This window comes from Heterodontus francisci, chromosome 8 (genome assembly GCF_036365525.1).
Source record: "Heterodontus francisci isolate sHetFra1 chromosome 8, sHetFra1.hap1, whole genome shotgun sequence".
NCBI classification, from domain to species: Eukaryota; Metazoa; Chordata; class Chondrichthyes; order Heterodontiformes; family Heterodontidae; genus Heterodontus; species Heterodontus francisci.
In genome coordinates, this window is record NC_090378.1 from 116,443,574 (window position 1) to 116,466,330 (window position 22,757).

A 22,757-nucleotide genomic window follows, 5' to 3' on the forward strand; every position below is an offset into this window, starting at 1 on the left:
TCCTGGATGGTGTCGAGCTTCTTGAGTGTTGTTGGAGCTGCAGCCATCCAGGCAAGTAGACAGCATTCCATCACACTCCTGACTTGTGCCTTGTAGATGGTGGACAGGCTTTGGGGAATCAGGAAGTGAGTTACTCGCTGCAGGATTCCTAGTTTCTGACATGCTCTTGTAGCCACGGTAGCTGTTTCCAGTCCACTTTTGCTAAATCACATCTCAGCTTAGTAAAATTGGCCTTGCCCCAATTTAGAACTTTAAATCCTGTTCCAGCTCTGTCCTTTCCCACAATTATGCTAAAACTAACAGAATTATGATCACGATCACCAAAATGCTCTCCCACTGCCACTCTTTCCACCTGCTCAGCTTTATTACCTAAAACCAAGTGCAGAACCACGGCTTCTCTTGTTGGACTTGCTACATACTGGCCAAAAAAGTTCTCCTGAATGCATCTTAAGAATTCTGTTCCCTCCATTCCTTTCACACTAAAACTATCCCAGTTAATACCGGGGTAGTTAAGATCCCCTATTACTGCCCCATTGTTTTTGCACTTCTCAGATTTATCTACATATTTGCTCTTCTAGCTCCCTCTGACTGTTCGGGTTCAGGGGTGACTGCAACCTTTTTGTTCCAAAGTTAAATGCATATGGCCTCAATTGATGATCCTTCTAACACATCAACCCTCCTCACAGTCTCTCTAACCAAAACTGACAACCCCTCCCTTTTTCTCCCCCTCTCTATCTCGTCTGAAAGCCCTGTAACCAAGAATATATATTCATATATAAGGAGCAAGAGTGCCATAGTTCTTTTTCGTCCACCTGCGAAGGCAGACGGGGCCTCAGTTTAATGTCTCCTTTGAAAGACGGACGAAAAGAAAGAAATATTAGCGTATTAAGCATAGCCCTTCATCAGAAGAAGCATGCTTTTGTTTCACTCTTTAATGTTGTTGTGATGTCTTGCTTGGAAAATGCAGCACCTTTATTTATGCTTCTTTCCCTCAACTAGGGAAGCTTCATGGTATTTATCAGTGGGTTGGGGAACACATGCTTACAGAATTTGGAAACCCCTGTAACAGGCGATATACCAGACCAGTACAGAATGTGCACTGCACAGGTGAAAACTTTGCCAGTAAAGGTTGCACCATGTATTTGACAGGAGCACAGGCAAGCCTCAAGGTAGCTATCCTGAAATGCAGCAACTGATTTATCACGACACTCTTGATGCTGCTTTAATGGGATGGGCCTGAACAAGAGGAAATAATTTCCCAACCAATTGGGATGCAAAGCGAATACAGGATCTGAAACATCTAGATATGGAAATTCTAGAACTACTACAATGGGCATATCTTGAAGTTGTTGCCCACAACAAATGTATGTTAAAATAAATAAGTCTAAGAAATAATATTCAAAAGGAAATTCCATAGCAGCCATCTAACAATTAGGTTACAGTGAGCACAATGGACTCAAAGAGTTCAATGATATGCGAAGGTTGTATAAACTTCCGTTGTATTCCCTCGAGTTTACAAGATTGAGGGGTGATCTGATTGAGGTGTTTGAAATGACAAAGCAATGTGATAGTAACTGTTTCAAGGTGCAGTCTTTACAAGGCACACTTCTCCAGAATCTCCTCAGCTCTGCTCACAACAGTTTTGATAGTGTGGATTTACCAGCCGGCCCTTCATCCAAATCCCTCAGTGATAACCTGTGCACTGAATGCCTGCGTCTGGTTAGTCAGCTACTTTAAGTAACAGAAAAAGCTCCTGGATTCAGTCTTCATTTCCTTCTATTTGCCGGCGCTCCGCTCCTGCCTGGTCTGAGGAGAACTGTGTCTCCTTTTATCTGGTTCCAACCAGTGTCAGTTTCCCTGGAAACCCGAAGTTGTTTTTACAGATTCAGTTTCAGTTTCGATTTCTGTTTTTAGATTCCGTTTTTGTTTCAATTCTAGTTTCCCTCTCAGTTAGGGTCTAAAAAGAAACAAGCTTTGCAACCACAGATTCCATCAGTGAGTTAATAAAGGATATCCATGATTAATGCTTCTCAGTCAAGTTACAGCTAAGACTTTGAGTTTGAGAAAAGGAACATTGGCATGGGAGGGAAAACAATAAATGTGACCTTTCATCAGAACTGGCAACGGTTAGAAATGTAATAGGTTTTATGCAGCCTACCTTGAAGTTCTGCTGTTCTTGCCGACAGGATTTCCATTTGTCCTTTTTACCTTGTTCACCTTCATTACTTTCTATTTCCCTTCTGGTGTTTGATAAGGTGTCTACCAAAACTCATTTTCACATCTCCTTCCTCAGCTCCTACTTATTCCATGTGATTTCCAACTAAAGTTTCATCATTCATGTTTAGAATCCACCCAGGATTACTGGTATCTCCAAGATATACAACATCCCTTGGACTGCTGTTTTCATCGCATCCTGAGATCCACACTCAATGCCATGCACTGCCACATGTACACACTGGACCTCTCTCTCTCCAGCAGCACTGCCTCACCTTATCTCAAAACTATCCTTCCCCGCAGTTTCGTTTCATCCTTCATCTTATCCAACACATTAACAAAAAACTTTTTCTCTTCCTTTCAGGTGTTAAGGAACGCAAGCTCCAGCAGCTGATGGGGATTAATGCCCCTCCAGACCCTTCTTCCCCTTCACTTCCCTCTGACCCCACCCCTTCTGATCTGACCCCTTGCCATGTATTCACTATACCCTCTGACCTTTCCCTCTCTGACGCTGAATGATCTGTACTCAACAAAGGACTCCGTTTTATCCCCTTATGCCCCCACCTCAATGAATTTCGTGCTCAGCATAGCGTTGAGCTCTTCTTCCATCGCCTTCACCTCCTGGCTTTGACCAGGAGTCCTCCCCTGACCAGCAGACCCATTCACCCGCCTCCAGCATCCTCCCTCCACCTGGACCCCTCCCTCTGGCCTCTGACCCACTCTTGATCTTTTCACTGAGAAATGTCGTCGAGACATCGGCCATCTCAATTTCTCTACCCCCCTCACTCACTCTGACCTGACTCCCTCTGAACTTGCTGCACTTTGTTCTCTCAGATCTAACCCCGACATTGTGATCAAATCCACTGACAAAGGTGGTGCTGTTGTTGTCTGGTGTACCGACCTCTACCTTGCGGAGGCTGAGTGCCAACTCTCAGACACTTCTTCCTACTTCCCCTTGGACTATGACCCCACCACCTAACATCAAGCTACTGTCCACAGGACTGTCACTGACCTCATCTCCTCTGGAGATCTTCCCTCTACAGCTTTCAACCTCATAGTCCCGCAACCCCGGACAGCCTGCTTTTATCTTCTTCCTGAAATTCACGAACAGGACAGCCCTGGGAGAGCCATTATTTCAGCCTGTTCCTGCCCCACTGAACTTATTTCTTCCTATCGACTCTATCTTTTCTCTCCTGGTCCAGTCTCTTCCCACCTACATCCGTAACTCTTCTGACGCCCTATGCCATTTTGACAATTTCCAGTTTCCTGGCCCCAACCGCCTCCTCGTCACTATGGACATCCAATCTCTCTACACCTCCATCCCCCAACCAGGACGGTATAAGGGCTCTCCGCTTCTTCCTTGAACAGAGGCCCAACCAGTCCCCATCCACCACCACCCTTCTCTGCCTGGCTGAACTTGTTCTCACATTGCACAACTTCTCCTTCAAATCCACTCATTTCCTTCAAATAAAAGGTGTTACTATGGGTACCTGCACGGGGCCTGTCTTGTTGTGGGGTATGTTGAACATTCCTCGTTCCAGTCCTACTCAGGCCCTCTCCAACTTTTTCCGGTACATTGATGACTGTATCAGTACGGTTTCTTGCTCCCGCCCCAAACTGGAAAACTTCATCAACTTAGCTTCCAATTTCCATCCTTCTCTCACTTTGACATGGTCCATCTCGGACACTTCCCTTCCCTTCTCAACTTCTATGTCTCCATCGCTGGGAATAGACTGTCCACTAATATTATAAGCCCACCGACTCCCACAGCTCCTTGAATACATTTCTTCACACCCTGCTTCTTGTCAGGACTCCATTCCATTCTCCCAATTTCTCCATCTCCGACTCATCTGCTCTAATGATGCAACCTTCCACAACAGCACTTCTGATATGTCTTCCTTTTTCCTCAACCGAGGATTCCCTCCCACTGTGGTTGACAGGGCCCTCAACCATGTCTGGCCCATTTCCCGCACTTCTACCCTCACCCGTTCCCTTCCCTCCTAGAACCGCAGGAGGGTTCCCCTTGTCCTCATTTTCCACCCCACATCCTCTGCCATTTCCGCCAACTCCAGCGTGATGCCAACACCAAAAGCATCTTCCCCTACCCTCCCGTCAGCACTCCGAAGAGATCATTCTCTCTGCAACACCCTGGTCCACTCCTCCATTACCCCCGATACCTCGTCCCCTTCCCATGCAATCGCAGGAGGTATAATACCTACCCTTTTACCTCCTCTCTCCTGACTATCCAAGGCCCCAAACACTCCTTTCAGGTGCAGCAGCAATTTATTTGTACTTCTTTCAATTTAGTATACTGTATTCGCTGCTCACAATGTGGTCTCTACATTGTGGAGGCCAAACGTAGACTGGGTGACCGCTTTGCGGAACACCTCCGCTCAGTCCGAAAATATGACCCTGAGCTTCTGGTTGCTCACATCTCTGTTCTGAGCCTGCTGCAGTGTTCCAGTGAACATCAACGCAAGCTTGTGGAACAGCACCTCATTTTCTGATAAGGCACGCTATAGCTTACCGGACTGAACATTGTGTTCAATAATTTCAGAGAATGAATGACCTTTTTTTACTTTTATTTTATTTCATCATTTTATTTTTTTACCATGTGCCTGCCTACTGCTTTTTTTCATGTTTGTGCTTTTGGCTAGGGCGGTTCATTATTCTGTCATTAACACTCTCTCTGCACTAATGTTTTGTCTTTCACCACACTATTAGCATACTCTCTTTGCTTTTGCCCCATGACCTCTGTCAATTAATCTCTCCGGCCCTCTGTCCAATCACACACCTTCCCTTTTGTTCTCTTTTCCCCCCCACCCCTGCTTTACTTGCTTAAAACCTATTACATTTCCAACCTTTGCCAGTTCTAATGAAAGGTCACCTGAAACGTTAACTCTGCTTCTCTCTCCACAGATGCTGCCAGACCTGCCGCGTATTTCCAACACTCTGTTTTTATTTCAGATTTCCAGCATCTGCAGTATTTTGCTTTCATCAAAAATGTTACCTTCTTGTCCAAAGGGAATGTGAACAAAAACCCATAGAGACTTCCCTACTTCTTCCTCCCAACTGACACATGAAACAATGATCAGAGAAAGAAACACAATCCTTAATGATAAACAGACAAAGCTCAGTTCATCCAAAATCCTAAGGAATGTTGCTTAGTATTAGAGCCAGACTTTTCAGGAGTGAAATTATGAAACGCTTCTGCACACAGAGAGTTGTAGAGGTTTGAAACACTTCCACAAATGGCAATTGATGCTAGATCAATTGTTAAATTGAATTTTTGTTAACTAAAGGTATTAAGAAATATGGGGCTAAGGCAGGTCTATGATATTAACACTGAATGAAGGAACAGGCTCGAGGGGTTACTCCCATTCCTATGTTTTAAGAGCTTTTGGACAACCTACATCAATAAGAACCCGAGTGGTTGCAACACTGCCAAATATTCCAGATGAATATTGATCATCAAACTTAGTACAGGCACAAAAGGAATTGAAAGTCAAATCAGCAGGAAACCCAATGGCACCATATATCATACTTCTGCATTGTGGCAGATTCAATATTATGAACTCGGTGCACAGTCTCCTAATGCTCAATCTCTCCAGCTGTTAGAAAATGCTACTGTTATATCCAAATAAACTCAGATGACCATGGGAATAACTGGCTTCCTTTACATTTTGGCCCATAACATACAAGGCTACAGGCCAAGTGCTGGAAAATGGGATTAGAATAGACAGGTGCTTGATGGCCAGCACAGACACGATGGGCCGAAGGGCCTGTTTCTGTGCTGTATAACTCTTATGACCCTGACATTTCTAGATCCTCTAGAAGATTGCCAAAGAATAACAGCAATATATATGATATGAGGGATGAGGGACTGCAGTTATATGGAGAGACTAGTAAAGCTGGGATTGTTCTCCCTATGGCAGATAAGGTTAAGGGGGAAATTTGATATAGTTTAAAATTATGAAGAGTTTTGATAGAAAAAATGAGAAACTATTTCCACTGACATTGCATGTCTCATTCCCATGACACTTTGTATGGAGACATTTTTCTTGTGTTCACTTTTAACCAGTTTAGTTCTAATTTTAAGATTCTGCCCCTTTGTTCTGAATGTCCTACTACAATCATTCCCTATCTACCCTGCCAACACTCTCTCATAATTTTAAACACCCAAGGGTGATCAGATTAACCTTTAACCTCATCACTGCAGAATATAACCCAGAGGGCACCCAGAGTTCAACACAGTATTCCAAATGAGGTCTGGGTAACGTGTTCAGATGATAGGTCCTGTAAACAGTTATTCTAAACTATCGTCCGAACAGGATGGTAAAACATTACAGCCGAATGTAGACATGGGTCTACAGAGTTAATTGTGTTTACAGATTACTCAACAAAATGCCCACTTTTTCTCGTTGAAAAGCAGACTCTGTGAGCAGGTTTAGTGCAGTGTGTGTACACCAGACTCCATTTGTCTTATCCAGCACCAATGCTACCCATCACAGCAGAGAATTCAGTTTAGCGTCACAGCAGATTGGCCTAAATCACTGTAAAATACTAAAAGACAGGACAGTAATAAGTAGACTTGTGCATATAAAAAACTCTCCACCACATCAATCTTTAAAGCCTATAACGTATAGGCTTGCAACTAGTCAGGTGATTTCAGCTATGTGAATTCTAATCTTAACCTTTGTATTCAACCAGTCGATTCACTTTTTAAAAAAAAAAGTCAAATCAATTATCGTGCAGACCTTGATAGTACTTACTGATGGTAAATTAGAGGTCTAAATTAAATGCGAGAATGACAGAAATGGAAGTAATTACTTAAAAAGCACCTCCACCGCTAAAACACCAGGGAAGCTGAAGGCAGTAACCGCGAGGGGGCACAGCTATTACAGTAAACTGGAATTTAAAAAGTAAACATAAATTGGCGACGTGAAATCAGCAATAAAAAAGACTTGCATTTATATAGTGCTTTTCATGACCACTGGACATCTCAAAGCGCTTTACAGCCAATTAAGTATTTTTGAAGTGTACTAACTGTTGTATTGCAGAAAACATGACAGTCAAGTTGTGCACAGCAAGCACCTAAAACAAATAAACTGATTTTATGATGTTGATTGAGGAGCAAATATTGGCCAGGACGTCGGGAATAACTGCCCTCCTCTTCAAAATAGTGCCATGGTATCTTTTACATCCATCCAAGCAGGCAGATGGGTCCTCAGTTTAACATCCTATTCGAAAGATGGCACTTCCAACAGTGCAGCACGCCCTCGGTACTGCACTCGAATGACAGCCTTGATTTTTGTTCTGAAACCCTAGAGTGGGACTTGAACCCAGAGGGTTCTCTCAGAGGGTCCGAAGTCTTTGGAACTCTCTTCCTCAAAAGCAGTGGAAGGAGAGTTTTTAAATATTTTTAAGGCCGAGATAGATAGATTCTTGATAAGCAAGGGGATGTAAGGTTATCAGGGGTAAGTGGGAATGTGGAGTTGAGGTTACAATCACATCAGCCATGATATTATTGAAAGGCGAAGCAGGCTCGAGTGGCAGAGTAGCCTACGCCTGCTCCTAATTCATATGTTTGTAACCAGAACCTTGTGATTAAGGCAAGAGTGCTAGCAACTGAGCCATTGGTGACACACTCAGCTCTGTGAAAAGCAAAGTCAAACTTATCAGCTTTCAAGTGCAGTGATATTAGAGATGGAAATGTTGAAAAGCTATTCCACAAAAAGACAGCTGGGACAAGGCTGAAGTTATTTGTATGATTACAGAAGAGATTAATGGGTGATTTGATAGCGGTTTTAAAAAATTATGTTCTGAATGCAAAGAGTATTATATTATTATTAGCCATACCGATCTGGAGACACCAGTTCTTCAATTAAACCTTTTCATTGGGCTTTCCAGGCAACAGAGAGGGAGGAAGGAGAGATAATGACAAGATGGAGAACTAAACTTGTGAAGATAACTCAGTAAGGCAAAAATGAGACAATGGACACATCACACATTCTGTCTGGGTAAGCAAAGCTATTGTATACATTAGTCTCAGACTGGATCAACAAGGTGAAACTGCTGTACACTGTGCTCAGACTGTGTCGGGGGGTAAGGAGATGAGGCTGATGTACACTGCTCAGACTGGGCTGGAGAGTGAGGAGGTGGTGAGACTGCTGTATTCAGACTGGGTTGGGGGTGGGGGGTAATAATTAAAGAAGCTTGTCCTCTTTGGCATTTTTCCCCTCACTCTTCTGAAGGCCCAGTCTCATGGGTGCTACAGCTCGAGCATTCTTCACGTGAAGCTATCTGGTGAGCATCAGCAGGCTACCAAGCCAAGCCCCATACTCACTTTATATCACCATATTCTCACTGTCCAGCAGGATTGCAAGAAAGAATGAAAACACTAATAATTTTTTGCCCCAATCTATTCCAGGATACTGAGGTCAACTGCCTCCTGCCACCCCGAGATTTACTCAGCAGAGAACAGGAATTTAACCTCTCTCATCTATATTGTTTAGCAACGCACATTAACATGCTTGTGCTGTGGAAGAAACATAGAAATTCTGTCCCCAACATTGCAGGAGTCCAGATCTTCCAGCAGAGGCTCCTGCCTGCCCCGAAACCTGCTGGAGATCCCATCCCAAATTACGGGGATGGGCTCATTAAGGGGAGTAGGGAGAGTGGCCCATGGCTGTAATGGTACTTTAAGGCACCCACCCCATTCCACTGGTGTAAGTCAAAGCAGCACAAAAACGCTCAGCAAAGTGGGTCCAGGGGCTGTTCCCAAGCCAAAACACCTGAGCACTTTTTTTCTTTATCTTCAGCTCCTCATGGAACCAAAAGGCATTTTTAATAAATTATCAATCCCGTCAGAGATCAATTACCATTACTCTAGTAAATCGTGGGACCTTTACTCATCCCTGAAAGGAACTCTTACCAGCTCTCAGCTCCAATGGGTCGAATGGGGGCGTAAGTGGAGGATTTCCCAGGACAGCCTAAGATCTGCCTTATATCTTGAAAAATAAACTGAGTATTAAAATACCTAATTCCAATACCTTCTTGTTTTGAGGTTTGAATGAGAAGTATATCATTATATTAGTATTAGCATCATATCAGTACTGCTCATGCCCATTAATGCTTGCTGTAAGCCAACAGATAAACAGCAAACCAGTGCTACCAAGCAGCCACGTGCTTTGATGATGGTGATATTTCTTACTGCAATCTGTGCAGCAGAGATGTTTGATATTTGATCTGACTAATTTCCTTTAAATCATTGGATTTGACAAATGAATAGTGAAAGATTTCCAGTCCTATAAAAATGGATGTGGCAAAGTACATATTCAAAATCAACCTCTATTTCAGACTGCGCAGTAATTGCACATTAGTGGCCTTGACCTTAGCTGATACTGGAACTGCTTAATTTTTGCTCAGACTTCCCCTTCAGTAACACCATAAATCTTGCTTTGGTCGAGTCAGCTTGTTCAGAACCTGCTGCGCAATTATCTTTCCCATTCTCCAGCTCACATTCAAGGGCCTGCATGCTCTGTGCACCGCAGGTCAGCAAATGGCACAGCTGACCGTGCCAAGCCGCCATTCACCTTTTGAATCAGGCTGGACACCTTGCACCAAGTCTAAACCTGGACAGGGCAGCAGCTGGGATCGGGGCTTAAATTCCAACGCTGCACAAACCTTAATAACAAATAGCTCTGCATCAAGAAGCAGCAAAATCAGACTCCTGATATCCAAATTCCATTTCAGAAACTTCTATTCTTCATGTACTACCTGCAGCAAGACTTCTGCTCTAACGCTTCACTGACCTAGTGAACTTTTTGCAGATTCTTTTCTTAAAAACTGTCAAATACTTCAGGGAAATAATGCACAGGTCTACAGAGAAAGAGGCGAATGAGATTGACTGGATAGCTCGACCAAAGTGTTGGTACAGGTACAATGGGCCAAATGGCCTCCATCTGTGCTATATCGTTCTATGATCAGTCATGATTGTACTGAATGGCAGAACAGACTCAATGGGCCATATGGTCTACTCCTGCTCCTAGTTCATGTGTATTCTATGATCACAGTATACTCCCCTATTTGGTTCGAAACTGCAAGTGGCACAGTCATTGCTTCGAACTTTGTAAAAGCTCAGAGAACTGAGGCAGTGAAATCACCAATTCTGCAGCTGTAATGAACAAGGGTGGGATTTTGAAAGTAATAGCTAGGTGCAAAATTAAATCTTTCAAGACATCCTTTCAACAGAACTCAAAGCAATTGCTTGTTTTACTGCAAAATAGAAACTGGAGCCATTATGAACACACAGTGAATTACAGCACACGGAGAATATCATTCAAAGTCAGCTTTTAAAAAGGATGTTCGCCTTGAATTACCAGTTATTTACCAAAGAGCAATTTCATAGAATGGTTACAGCACAGGAGGCGGCCGTTCAGTCTGTCGCGTCTGCTCTCTTTTAAAAACAATTCCACAAGTCCCACTCCCCCGCAACCTTGCAAATTTCTCATCTTCAGGCACTTATACAATTCCATTTTGAAATCCACAAATGAATCTGCCTCCACCACCCTCTTCAGGCAGTGCATTCCAGATCCTAACCACTCTCCATTAGAAAAAAATTCCAGTTGCCTTTGTTTATTTTGTCAATCACCTTACATCTCTGTCCTCTGGCTCTCAAGCCCACGGCAAAGTTAACAGTTTCTCTCTATCTACAGCCCTTATGATTTTGAACACCTCTATCAAATCTCCTCTCAACCTTTTCTTCTCAAAGCAGAACAGCCCCAGCTTCTCAAATCTATCCATGTAACTGAAGTCTCTCATCCCTGGAACCATTCTCATAAACTTTTATGTACCTTCTCTAATGCCTTCACACCTTTCCTAAGGTGCGGTGCCCAGAATTGGACACAATATTCTTGTTTTATAAAGGTTCATCTTAAATTCCTTGTTTTTGTACTCTACGCCCCTATTTATAAGCCCAGGATCCTGTTTGCCTTTTTAACTACTTTCGCAACCTGCCCTGCCACCTTCAACAATTTGTGCACATATACCGGGCGGCACAGTGGCGCAGTGGTTAGCACTGCAGCCTCACAGCTCCAGCGACCCGGGTTCAGTTCTGGGTACTGCCTGTGTGGAGTTTGCAAGTTCTCCCTGTGTCTGCGTGGGTTTTCTCCGGGTGCTCTGGTTTCCTCCCACAAGCCAAAAGACTTGCAGGTTGGTAGGTAAATTGGCCATTATAAATTGCCCCGAGTATAGGTAGGTGGTAGGGAAATATAGGGACAGGTGGGGATGTGGTAGGAATATGGGATTAGTGTAGGATTAGTATAAATGGGTGATTGATGGTCGGCACAGACTCAGTGGGCCGAAGGGCCTGTTTCAGTGCTGTATAACTAAACTAAACTAAACATAGAAGGGTCACTGACCCGAAACGTTAACTCTGCTTCTCTTTCCACAGATGCTGCCAGACCTGCTGAGTGATTCCAGCATTTCTTGTTTTTGTAAACTAAACATACCCCTGGTCTTTCTGTCGCTGCAACTTTTAGAATTGCACCCTTTATTTTATACTGCCTCTCCTCATTCTTCCTACCAAAATGAATCACTTCACACTTCTCTGCATTAAATTTCATCTGCCATGAGTCCACTCATTCCACCAGCCTGTCTATGCCCCTGTGAAGTCCATCACTATCATCCTCACATTTCATAATACTTACAAATGTTGTGCCATCTGCAAATTTTGAAATTATGCCCTCTACACCCTCGTCTAAGTCATTAACATATATCAAAAAAAGTGGTCCTAGCACCTGGGGAAACACCACTGTATACCTTCCTCCAGTCCAAAAGCAATCGTTCACCACTACTCTGTTTCCTGTCACTTAGCCAGCTTCACATCCATGCGCCACTATCCCATTTATCCCATGGGCTTTCGTTTTGCTGGCAAGCCTATTATGTGACACTTTATTAAACACCTTTTGGAAATCCATGAACACATCATCAACTGCATTATCCTCATCAACCCTCTATTAACTCTTCAAAAAACTTAATTAAGTTAGTTAAACACAATTTGCCTTTAACCAATCTACACTGACTTTCCTTAATTAACCCACCATTGTCCAAGTGATTATTAATTTTGTCCTGGATTATCGCTTCTAAAAGCTTCCCCACCAAGGTTAAACTCACTGACCTGTAGCTGCTGGGTTTATCCTGACACCCTTGTATGAACAAGGGTATAACATTTGCAATTAATTCTCCAGTCCTCTGGCACCACCCCTGCATCTAAGATTGGAAGATAATGGCTGGTACCTGTGCAATTTTTGCCCTTACTTCCCTCAGCATTCTTGGATGCATCCCCTCGGGTCCTGGTGACATATCAACTTTAAGCGCACACAGCCTAATTCCTCCTCTTTTATCGATTTTAGCCCAACAAATATCTCAATTTCCTTCCCTTTCACTATGACTTTGGCAGCATCTTCTTCCTTGGTAAGGACAGATGCAAAGTACTCATTTGGTACCTCAGCCATGCCCTCTGCATGGATATATCCCCTTTTTGGTCCCTAATCGCCAACCGCACCCCACCCCCCCCCACTCTTTACTACCATTTTATTATTTATATGCCTATAGAAGACTTTTGGATTTCCCTTTATGTTGATTGCCAGTCTCTTCGCCTCTCATTTCCTTTTTTCACTTATCCTCAGAGCTTTGTGTATTCAGCCTGGTTCTCACTTGTATTATCACCATGACATCTGTCAATCGCACCCTGCTTCATCTTTTTCATCATCCAGGGAGTTCTGGCTTTGGTTGCCCTACCTTTCCTCCTTGCAGGAATGTGCCTCCACTGTACCCAAACCATCTCCTCTTTAAAGGCAGCCCATTGCTCCATTATAGTTTTGCCTGCCAATCTTTCATTCCAATTTACCAGGGACAGATCTGTTCTCAACTCACTAAAATTGGCCCTCCTCCAATTAAGTATTTTTACTCTAGAATGACGTTGCACCTGAGGTACAATTCAGTATTCCGCTATAACATGCTGTTTCCAAAACTGAAGCTAATTGTGTAACAAGAATCATGACGTCACTGAATCAAAGAAACAGCCTTTAGTTGGTTGGGTATAATCAACTGTAAACAAGCATCATAAGTAATTCCTGGTTAAAACACAGAATTTCAACAACTATTTCCTACCTTTACCAGCTTGCACTAAGCCTGTCACAGACATTAAGTAGACACCATCCCTTGAAATACCATCAAATCATCCCCTTTTAACACAAGCTGCGCCACATATCTCATCAAAAGCAAAAGACTGTGGATGCTGGAAATCTGAAATAAAAACAGAAATTGGTGGAAACACTCAGCAGGTCTGGCAGCATCTGTGGAAACAGAAATGTTTCTTCAGAACTGGGAAATTTTAGAGATCTAATAGGTTTTGAGCAAGTGAAAGGGGGGAGGGTGGGGTAATGAACAAAAGGAAAGGGCTGTGATCGGGTGGAGGGCAGGACAGATTAAATGACAAAAGGTTTCATGGTGCAAAGCCAAAGGGAGTGGTAATGCGACAAGTAAGGAAACAAAAGACCTGAATCATTAAGTGTTTCTCTCTCCACATATCTCTTCATTGGTTAAAACAAATGGAATAAAGGCACACCCAAGACATGGAACAAATCAATGATGTCAAGGCTTTTGTCTTATCCCCACGTGCTGAATGCCTTGATGAGATTACTGTTTTGTGGGCATCCATTAACTCCGTAAAAGCAGAAACAGACTGTACCAGTAGCTCAGACGAGTGCAAATTATTGTTCCATAAGCCTGGAATTAATTATGGCACAAAGGTCTTGCCTCAGTGATAGGGTAGATCACAGACAGGGAATACTTTTTTTTTCCCACAATATACTTTATTCATAAAAATCTATAAAAAAATACATTACAAAACAGTTCAAAACAGCACCAAGTCGACAATACAAAGAGTGCAAAGGAGATCAGGTTCCTTCAATACAGAAGTGAGTTGCCTCACAACCCTTCCATTTCATTTTACATGCCATGTACATTTTGCAGCAAACCCATATTTTCTGGATACTGCCCGAGGGGTTTTCCATGGATCCAGCCTCTCAGTTCACCTTGGTGGAGGGACCTTACAGTGGTCTTTTCCCTATTGAGCCTTTGCCGCAGTTGCCCCAAGCTTTAGTGCGTCCCTCAGCACAGGGAATGCACTAACAGTTGGTACCATACCAATCCCAGCCATCAGCAAAAATACACAATGTAATGCCATAGCAAGTGAAAACATCTACACTTGTAAGTGATGAGATCCAAAGTGGATGATTTCAGAGTTCTCTCTAATTTCAGTTCAAAGGACGTTTATAAACTGTTTACGTTTTGTCACTTTAACCAGCCTCCTCAGTTAGATGAACTTCCATATATTGGAAACTATAATTTTAAATATTCACACCCATAAGTTTACATTTACCACATTTCCAAACTTACAACAGTCTCCAACTTAAAGCCTTTTTTTTTTGCTTTGTATAATCCATCATAATGTAAAGCGATTCACTGAATGGAGGGATCTGTGATCTGCATGGAATTTTCAAGTCACATCCAACTCCACCCTAACCATCAAGGCTGAATCTGACCTGACTATGTAAGTTTAAAAGTTCAACAGCCGTTGCTGTGCGTATAAGAAGACACAGGCTGTTTGAACGATGTGCAAAATGTATATTCCAGCACATTTGCTGCTGCTTACATGTTTTTCACTAGGTGAATCAATGCTGTCAAAATTATTACACAAATCACTGGCAGCCTCAGAAATATGAAACTTGGGGTAACATTTACTGCTTTACAGGATTGGTTATTCTGCACATAAATCCTGTAACACATTCCAGAGTATCTATTAATTCCTCTTCACGATAAAAGCTGTGCCAATGTACCTGACAGTGCTCCCAGATAGCTAGCAGCCCTTCATCACTAGATCATATCTGGATGTGATGCTGCCAATTGTTGTAGCTCAATAAAGCACAACTACCTTATGTATTCAAGACAAACTCAGAAGAAACTAATCACTTTACCAATCAACGGCTATGAGAAGGAGACAGCTAAACGATTTTTTCATACAAATCAAGTTATCTTTTTTTAATCTTAAACACAAAACAAAGCACTTCCTTATAAATATAGCTGAAATATTTTGAAACTGGATTAACAGAATATAGAAGGCAGTCAGCCATCCATTATGGGAAGATCTCACAAATCACTGTGTAAAAGTGGCCACAGGTCCCCTGCCTCCCCACCCCTACACACAATAAATTTTAAAATGACACCTGTCACACATGAAGAATTCTTTACTGCTATCTGGGATTTGATGATTATGCCTCAAAAGCTAGTAACACATCAACATCCAGCAGCTGAAGACACAGCACTGTTCAGTAGCACCCGAGACAACATATTCTTTCCAGAACTACAGGCTATAAACACTGGAATTTAGGAACATAGGAATTGCTAAATAATAAATGTTCATGTCAATGAAACAACAATAATCATAACAATCAATCTCTATCAATTTGTCCACAACAGGCCCAGGCACGAGGTGAGGAAAACTCCCAGTGGAGGAGAGCTTTGGGAACCATGGGTCCAAAGTCACCAGTTCCTAGCATACACCACATCAAGTCTCAAATTATTTATATACTGCATCCCAAATATTACTTTGTCAGAAATCTCATTGCATCTGCTTTAATCTAGAAGGTACAACCGAAAGTGGAAGGCCATTGCCATCATGATAAATCATTTTGGCTGGCAACTTTTTCAAGTCACTTTAAGACACTCTTGATGGAACCTACTCTCATCAAGAAATTTGAGGATCATTTCCCAGTATTACAAAGAGTCCTTCTGAACCTTCAGAAGCAAATTATAGAAAACAAGTGTAATTTCTGGTGAACACAGAAGATATCATGACTACCCATCCAAAACTGAAAATGCTTAGATATGAGGAAGAGCACCGAAGACTGAAGGTCAGCATTCACACATTTTCTTTTAAGAGCATCCATCACATTCCAAAATGTCAGAAGTATTTAATAACAGAGGAAGAAAGGCACTCTGTTTTAATTTCTGATCTGGAAATTTGCAAACATCTGGCCATCTGAAAACTTTGGTCACCAGACAGCAATTAAACTGAGTGACCTCAATACTGTTTAGCCCAATTCTCCAGAGGATGCACCTGAGCAGTAACCTATGTCACAACCATGCTCCAGACCTCAGACTACTTATTAGCAACACAAGAAATCAGCAAATATGCAGAAATATAAACACTCACACACCCATATACAGCTACTATATGGTAAATTTGGGTAATGGGGCACTCATTATAAGTACATGTTATTCCTGGCAGTGTGATTTGTATTTTCAGTACTATGTGAAACTGTAAAACATGCAATAGCCATGGGGAAGGGGAAATGATCAAGGGAGAAGGGGGAAGCATGTGACTGGAACAGAGATGAAAAGAGAGCCAATCAAGGCCGCATTTAACTGACAACTCCAACCCAAATGCAGCCACTGGTGGCTCCTTTCTCCACAACTCCACGCCACACCACCTCATACCTGAAAGGGAGAAAAAAGGGAGAAGCAGAAAGAAAGAGAGACAAAACAAGGATTAAGGCATGAGAAGTAGCAGAGATAAAAAGAGATGAGTGACAGATAATCATCAAGGCTAGAGATAGGTGTCACAATCCTGTTTTCTTTTCTCTCCTCGGGAACTATGCGGTGTGCCTTTAAGGCTGTAAGAGATCAGTACTTCAAGGCAGCCAGCTTCCGGAAGTTACTGGAAAGTGCATCTTGGTTGCCCTGGATACAGCCATACAGAGAGGGAGAATAGGACATACAAGGTTGCCGTTTAACTTTGAAAAACTGGCTCTGCAAAGGCAGACTGTTCTGGCACGTGAAGGAAAGAGGAGAGCTCTCCCTTAGTCTATTTAAAGCCTATTTATTATTCTCTCTCAGAATTCTGAAAAGTCAAGCCAGATTAATTCTTTTTGAAATAAATAGCTATTTCTCAATCTACTGTGTTCATCGCTGGAAAGAGTTTGATGCTTCAACTACTGAACTGTAATTGCTGAACTCCTATCGTTGGATTCATCAGGCCTTGGAAGACTTCAAGTAACCTTGGATTGTTCCACATTGGAAGATTCCACTTTGTCAGGACCGTAAATCTACACTTTGTTATTTCTATGTTTTTGTCGGGCAGCTAATTAAACAACAAAAATACTGTTAGTTTGAGTATATGTCTGTGAATAAATTATAAGGTTTCAGATATTGGTTTATCTTAGTAGTGTTTAAGATTTTAGTTTTTTCTAATAAACAGTAAATTTGTTGATATTAAAGATACCTGGTTTGTTCGCCGTATTCAGGGGTTACTAGATTGTTCAATTCAGCTGCTGCTTTCTCTGATTTGCAAAGCTTAAAGATATATGTTACACAACCTGTGGGGCGGTGAGACTGAATTGACATTGCGTTGATCCCACCGCAATCGGAATCATATATTTTGACTGGAGGCTTTGTCCTGAGCGGTCATGCCGTAACACAAGCAAGAGAGGCCTTATCTCTGACATATCTTATGCAACGGCACAGGATATCAACTAGATCTTTATTCAAGGTTCTGAGGTCAGTATACACTTCCTATGTCACAATTACTTCTTGCAACACCTTCCACATCACATTTGATTCATTAGTCCGATGTTATAATAGTGACTACACTGCAGTGCTTTGCTGTGTAAAGTGCTTTGGAACGCCCTGAGATTGTGAAAGGTCTATATAAATGCAAGTCTTCATTTGTTTTTTTAAGTCAAAGCAAAGCAAATCATAAAAGAAACGAACAAACTAACTCAAAGTGAGAAGCAGCCAGAAACTGCCAATGAAAAACTGCTATTCTTTCAGTAATCCGGAAGAATCGTCTTGCTCGTCTGACAGTCCCTATCGATTCGTTTACTTTTCAAAACGATTTGAAGAAAAGCTGAGAGATGAATTTCAAAAGTTTTTTCAGGTGAAATTTTCACACTAAAATTCAGTGCTATACATTAGAACTTCAAAAATGGAGGCTTCACTGAAAGAAGGTGTTGATTATACATCTAAGCTTCCATTTATTTATAATACAATTCCAAACAAGCATTATTCTCCTTGGGAAAATCTGGCATTTTTTTAAAGAAAGGATGTCTCTCTCTCGGTGAGGGGGTCTCGCTCTCTCTCTCGGTGAGGGGGGTCTCTCCCTCACTCTCTCGCGGTGAGGGGGTCTCTCTCTCTCTCTCGATGAGGGGGGTCTCTCTCTCTCTCTCTCGGTGAGGGGGTCTCTCTCTCTCGGTGAGGGGGTCTCTCTCTCTCTCTCGGTGAGGGGGTCTCTCTCTCTCTCTCTCGGTGAGGGGGTCTCTCTCTCTCTCTCGGTGAGGGGGTCTCTCTCTCTCTCTCTCTCTCGGTGAGGGGGTCTCTCTCTCTCTCTCTCTCTCGGTGAGGGGGTCTCTCTCTCTCTCTCTCTCGGTGAGGGGGTCTCTCTCTCTCTCTCGGTGAGGGGGTCTCTCTCTCTCTCTCTCTCTCGGTGAGGGGGTCTCTCTCTCTCTCTCGGTGAGGGGGTCTCTCTCTCTCTCTCTCGGTGAGGGGGTCTCTCTCTCTCTCTCGGTGAGGGGGTCTCTCTCTCTCTCTCTCGGTGAGGGGGTCTCTCTCTCTCTCTCTCGGTGAGGGGGTCTCTCTCTCTCTCTCGGTGAGGGGGTCTCTCTCTCTCTCTCTCGGTGAGGGGGTCTCTCTCTCTCTCTCTCGGTGAGGGGGTCTCTCTCTCTCTCGGTGAGGGGGTCTCTCTCTCTCTCTCTCTCTCTCTCTCGGTGAGGGGGTCTCTCTCTCTCTCGGTGAGGGGGTCTCTCTCTCTCTCTCTCGGTGAGGGGGTCTCTCTCTCTCTCGGTGAGGGGGTCTCTCTCTCTCTCGGTGAGGGGGTCTCTCTCTCTCACTCTCTCTCTCGGTGAGGGGGTCTCTCTCTCTCTCTCTCTCGGTGAGGGGGTCTCTCTCTCTCTCGGTGAGGGGGTCTCTCTCTCACTCGGTGAGGGGGTCTCTCTCTCTCTCGGTGAGGGGGTCTCTCTCTCTCTCGGTGAGGGGGTCTCTCTCTCTCTCTCTCGGTGAGGGGGTCTCTCTCTCTCGGTGAGGGGGTCTCTCTCTCTCTCTCTCTCTCGGTGAGGGGGTCTCTCTCTCTCTCTCGGTGAGGGGGTCTCTCTCTCTCTCGGTGAGGGGGTCTCTCTCTCTCTCGGTGAGGGGGTCTCTCTCTCACTCGGTGAGGGGGTCTCTCTCTCTCTCGGTGAGGGGGTCTCTCTCTCTCTCGGTGAGGGGGTCTCTCTCTCTCGGTGAGGGGGTCTCTCTCTCTCGGTGAGGGGGTCTCTCTCTCTCTCTCTCGGTGAGGGGTTCTCTCTCTCTCTCGGTGAGGGGGTCTCTCTCTCTCTCGGTGAGGGGGTCTCTCTCTCTCTCTCTCTCTCGGTGAGGGGGTCTCTCTCTCTCTCGGTGAGGGGGTCTCTCTCTCTCTCTCTCTCTCGGTGAGGGGGTCTCTCTCTCTCTCTCGGTGAGGGGGTCTCTCTCTCTCTCTCTCTCTCGGTGAGGGGGTCTCTCTCTCACTCGGTGAGGGGGTCTCTCTCTCTCTCTCTCGCTCTCGGTGAGGGGGTCTATCTCTCTCTCTCTCGGTGAGGGGGTCTCTCTCTCTCTCGGTGAGGGGGTCTCTCTCTCTCTCTCTCGGTGAGGGGGTCTCTCTCTCTCTCGGTGAGGGGGTCTCTCTCTCTCTCCCTCTCTGAGGCCGGACAGACCCGATATCGGACTGACAGGGTTACGATAACTGTCAGTTGGGTCGGACCAGTAGCACTGTCACGCCTGTGCCCGGGCTTATCTTACCGTGTTGCTGTTGTTGTTGTTCAGAATCCAGCCCCGATCACTCGCATCGCCGCTGCGACCAGCCTCTGCGCATGCGCATTGCAGTGCACCCTCCTTTGCGCATACTCACTGTGGTGCGCGCACGTCCTGCCTCTGCCTATGCTTTACATTGGTGCGCGAGCCACCTTTCTCTGCGCAGAATCACTGCGGTGCTCCGCCCCATGCCTCTGCGCATGCTCATTGTCATGCGGACGCCACCACGATGTGCGCATGCTCACTGCGAATAGCGCCCCTGCTGCCTCTGCGCATGCAGTCCGGATTTTACGTGCTTTCAGAGCGGAAGATAGTGCAGTAGGTGTTACTCGGCTTTTCTGTTCAATAACTGTAATAATAACCACCCACCTAAATCAACTTGCACCCATTCACCCTAGGTCGGCCGTGACAAATTGGTAATTGCACTGACGTAATAACCTTAGGAACATGGGTTCGTATTCCAGCATGGCATATAGTGGAATTTGAATTCAATTACTAAACCTGTTATTGGAAAGCTAGTCTAAGTCGTGACCATGACACCATTGCAGATTATCGTTAAAAAAATCCTTCGCGTTCGCTGTTTTCTTTCAGGAAATGAAATCTGCTGCCTTTTCCTGCTCTGGCCTACAAGTGACTCTAGCCCCCAGCAATGTGGCTCACTCCAAACTGCCCTTTGAAGTGGCCTAGCAAACCCCTTCATCTTTGTCATAGTTTGATACAACTGAGAAGAGATGAAACCGGATGGACCACCCAGCATTGACCAAGGCACCCAAACGACAACAGCAAACACAGTCCTGTCAACCCTGGGAAGTCCTCCTTACTAACATTTGGGAGTTTGTGCCAAAATTGGGAGAGCTGTCCCACAGACTAGTCAAGCAAGAGCCTGATGTAGTCATACTCAAGGAATCATGTCTTGCAGACAATGTCCCATACACGACCCTTGGGTACATCCTGTCTCACCAGCAGGACAGACACAGCAGAGATGACGATATAATTTTAGTTTTTTAGTTTGAGAGATACAGCACTGAAACAGGCCCTTCGGCCCACCGAGTCTGTGCCGACCATTAACATTGACTCCTGACCACATGAAATCTCATGGCATCAGAGTCCTAAAAGACATAGCTGCTAGTTTGGGTCTATGGCAGATGGTGAGGGTAGAATATACTTGACCTAGTCACCAATCTACCTGCCACTGATGCATCTGTCCATGACAGTATTGGTAGGAACGACCACTGCACAGTCCTTGCGGAGACGAAGTCCTATCTTCACATTAAGGATACCATCTGTCATGTTGTGTAACACTACCACCGTGCTACATGGTTAGATTTCAAACAGATCTAGTAACTCAAAACTGGGCATCTATGGAGGTGCTGTGGGCCATCAGCAGCAGAAAAATTGTATTCAACTGCAAACTACAACCTCATGGCCTGGCATATCTCCCACTCTATCAAGCCAGGAGACCAATGAAGAGTGCAGGAGAGTATGCAAGGAGCAGCACCAGCCATACCTAAAAATGAGATGTCAACCTAGTGCAGCCACAACATAGGACTACTTGCAATCCAAACAGCAGAGGCAGCATGCTATAGCCAGGGCTATCCAATCCCACAACGTACAGATCAGATCTAAGCTCTGCAGTCCTGCCACATCCAGTCATGAATGATGGTGGATAATTAAACAACTGACAAGAGGAGGCTCTAGAAATATCCAACAATGAGGGAGCCCAGTACATTGGTGCAAAAAAGGCTGAAGCATTTGCTCCCATCTTCAGCCAGAAGTGCTGAGTGAATAATCCATCTCTGCCACCTCCTGAGATCTCCAGCATCACAAATGCCAGTCTTGAGCCAATCTGATTCACTCCATGTGATAGCAAGAAATAGCTGAAGGCACTGGAACTGCAAAGGCTATGGGCCCAGACAACATTCTGGCAATATTGAAGACTGGTGCTCTATAACTAGCCGCACCCTTAGCAAAGCTGTTCCAATACCACTACAATACCGACACCCACCCTGCAATGTGGAAAACAGCCCAGGTCTGTCCTATACACAAAAAGCAGGACAAATCCAACCTGACCAATTACCACCCTATCGCTCTACTCTAGATCAGTAAAGTGATGGAAGGGGTCATCGACAATGCTATCAAGCAGCACTTGCTTAGCCATAACCTGCTCAGTGACGCTCACATTTGGATTCCACCAGGGCCACTCAGCTCCTGACCTCATTACAGCCTTGTTCCAAACATGGACAAAAGAGCTAAATGGGAGACAAGAGTGACTGCCCTCGACATCAAGTCACCATTTGGACAAGTATGATAAGTATGGACCGAGCAAAACTAGAGTCAATGGGAATCGGGGGAAAGCTTATTGCTGGTTGGAGTCATACCTAGCACAAAGGAAGATGGTTGTGGTTGTTGATCAATCCCCAATCCCAGGACATCACTGCAAGAGTTCCTCAGGGTAGTGTCCAAGACCCAACCACCTTCAGCTGCTTCATCAATGACTTTCCTTCAATCATAAGGTCAGAAGTGGGGATGCTCGCTGCTGTTTGCACAATGTTCAGCACCATTCAGGATTCCTCAGATACCAAAGCAGTCCATGTAGAAATGCAGCAAGACCTGGACACCATCCAGGCTTGGGCTGCTAAGTGGCAAGTAACATTTGT

The 22,757-nt window shown here is 44.3% G+C and overlaps 1 protein-coding gene across 1 annotated transcript in view; it reads right to left on the reverse strand.

Moving 5' to 3' along the window:
* LOC137373241 (rab GTPase-activating protein 1-like) overlaps positions 1-20,194 on the reverse strand; it is a 556,698-nt gene extending 536,504 nt beyond the window's left edge. The window contains exon 1 of the mRNA XM_068038091.1: positions 20,089-20,194. The gene's annotated coding sequence lies outside the window, so the exon portion shown is untranslated. The remainder of the gene's footprint in view (positions 1-20,088) is intronic.
* Between the last annotated feature and the right edge of the window lie 2,563 nt (positions 20,195-22,757).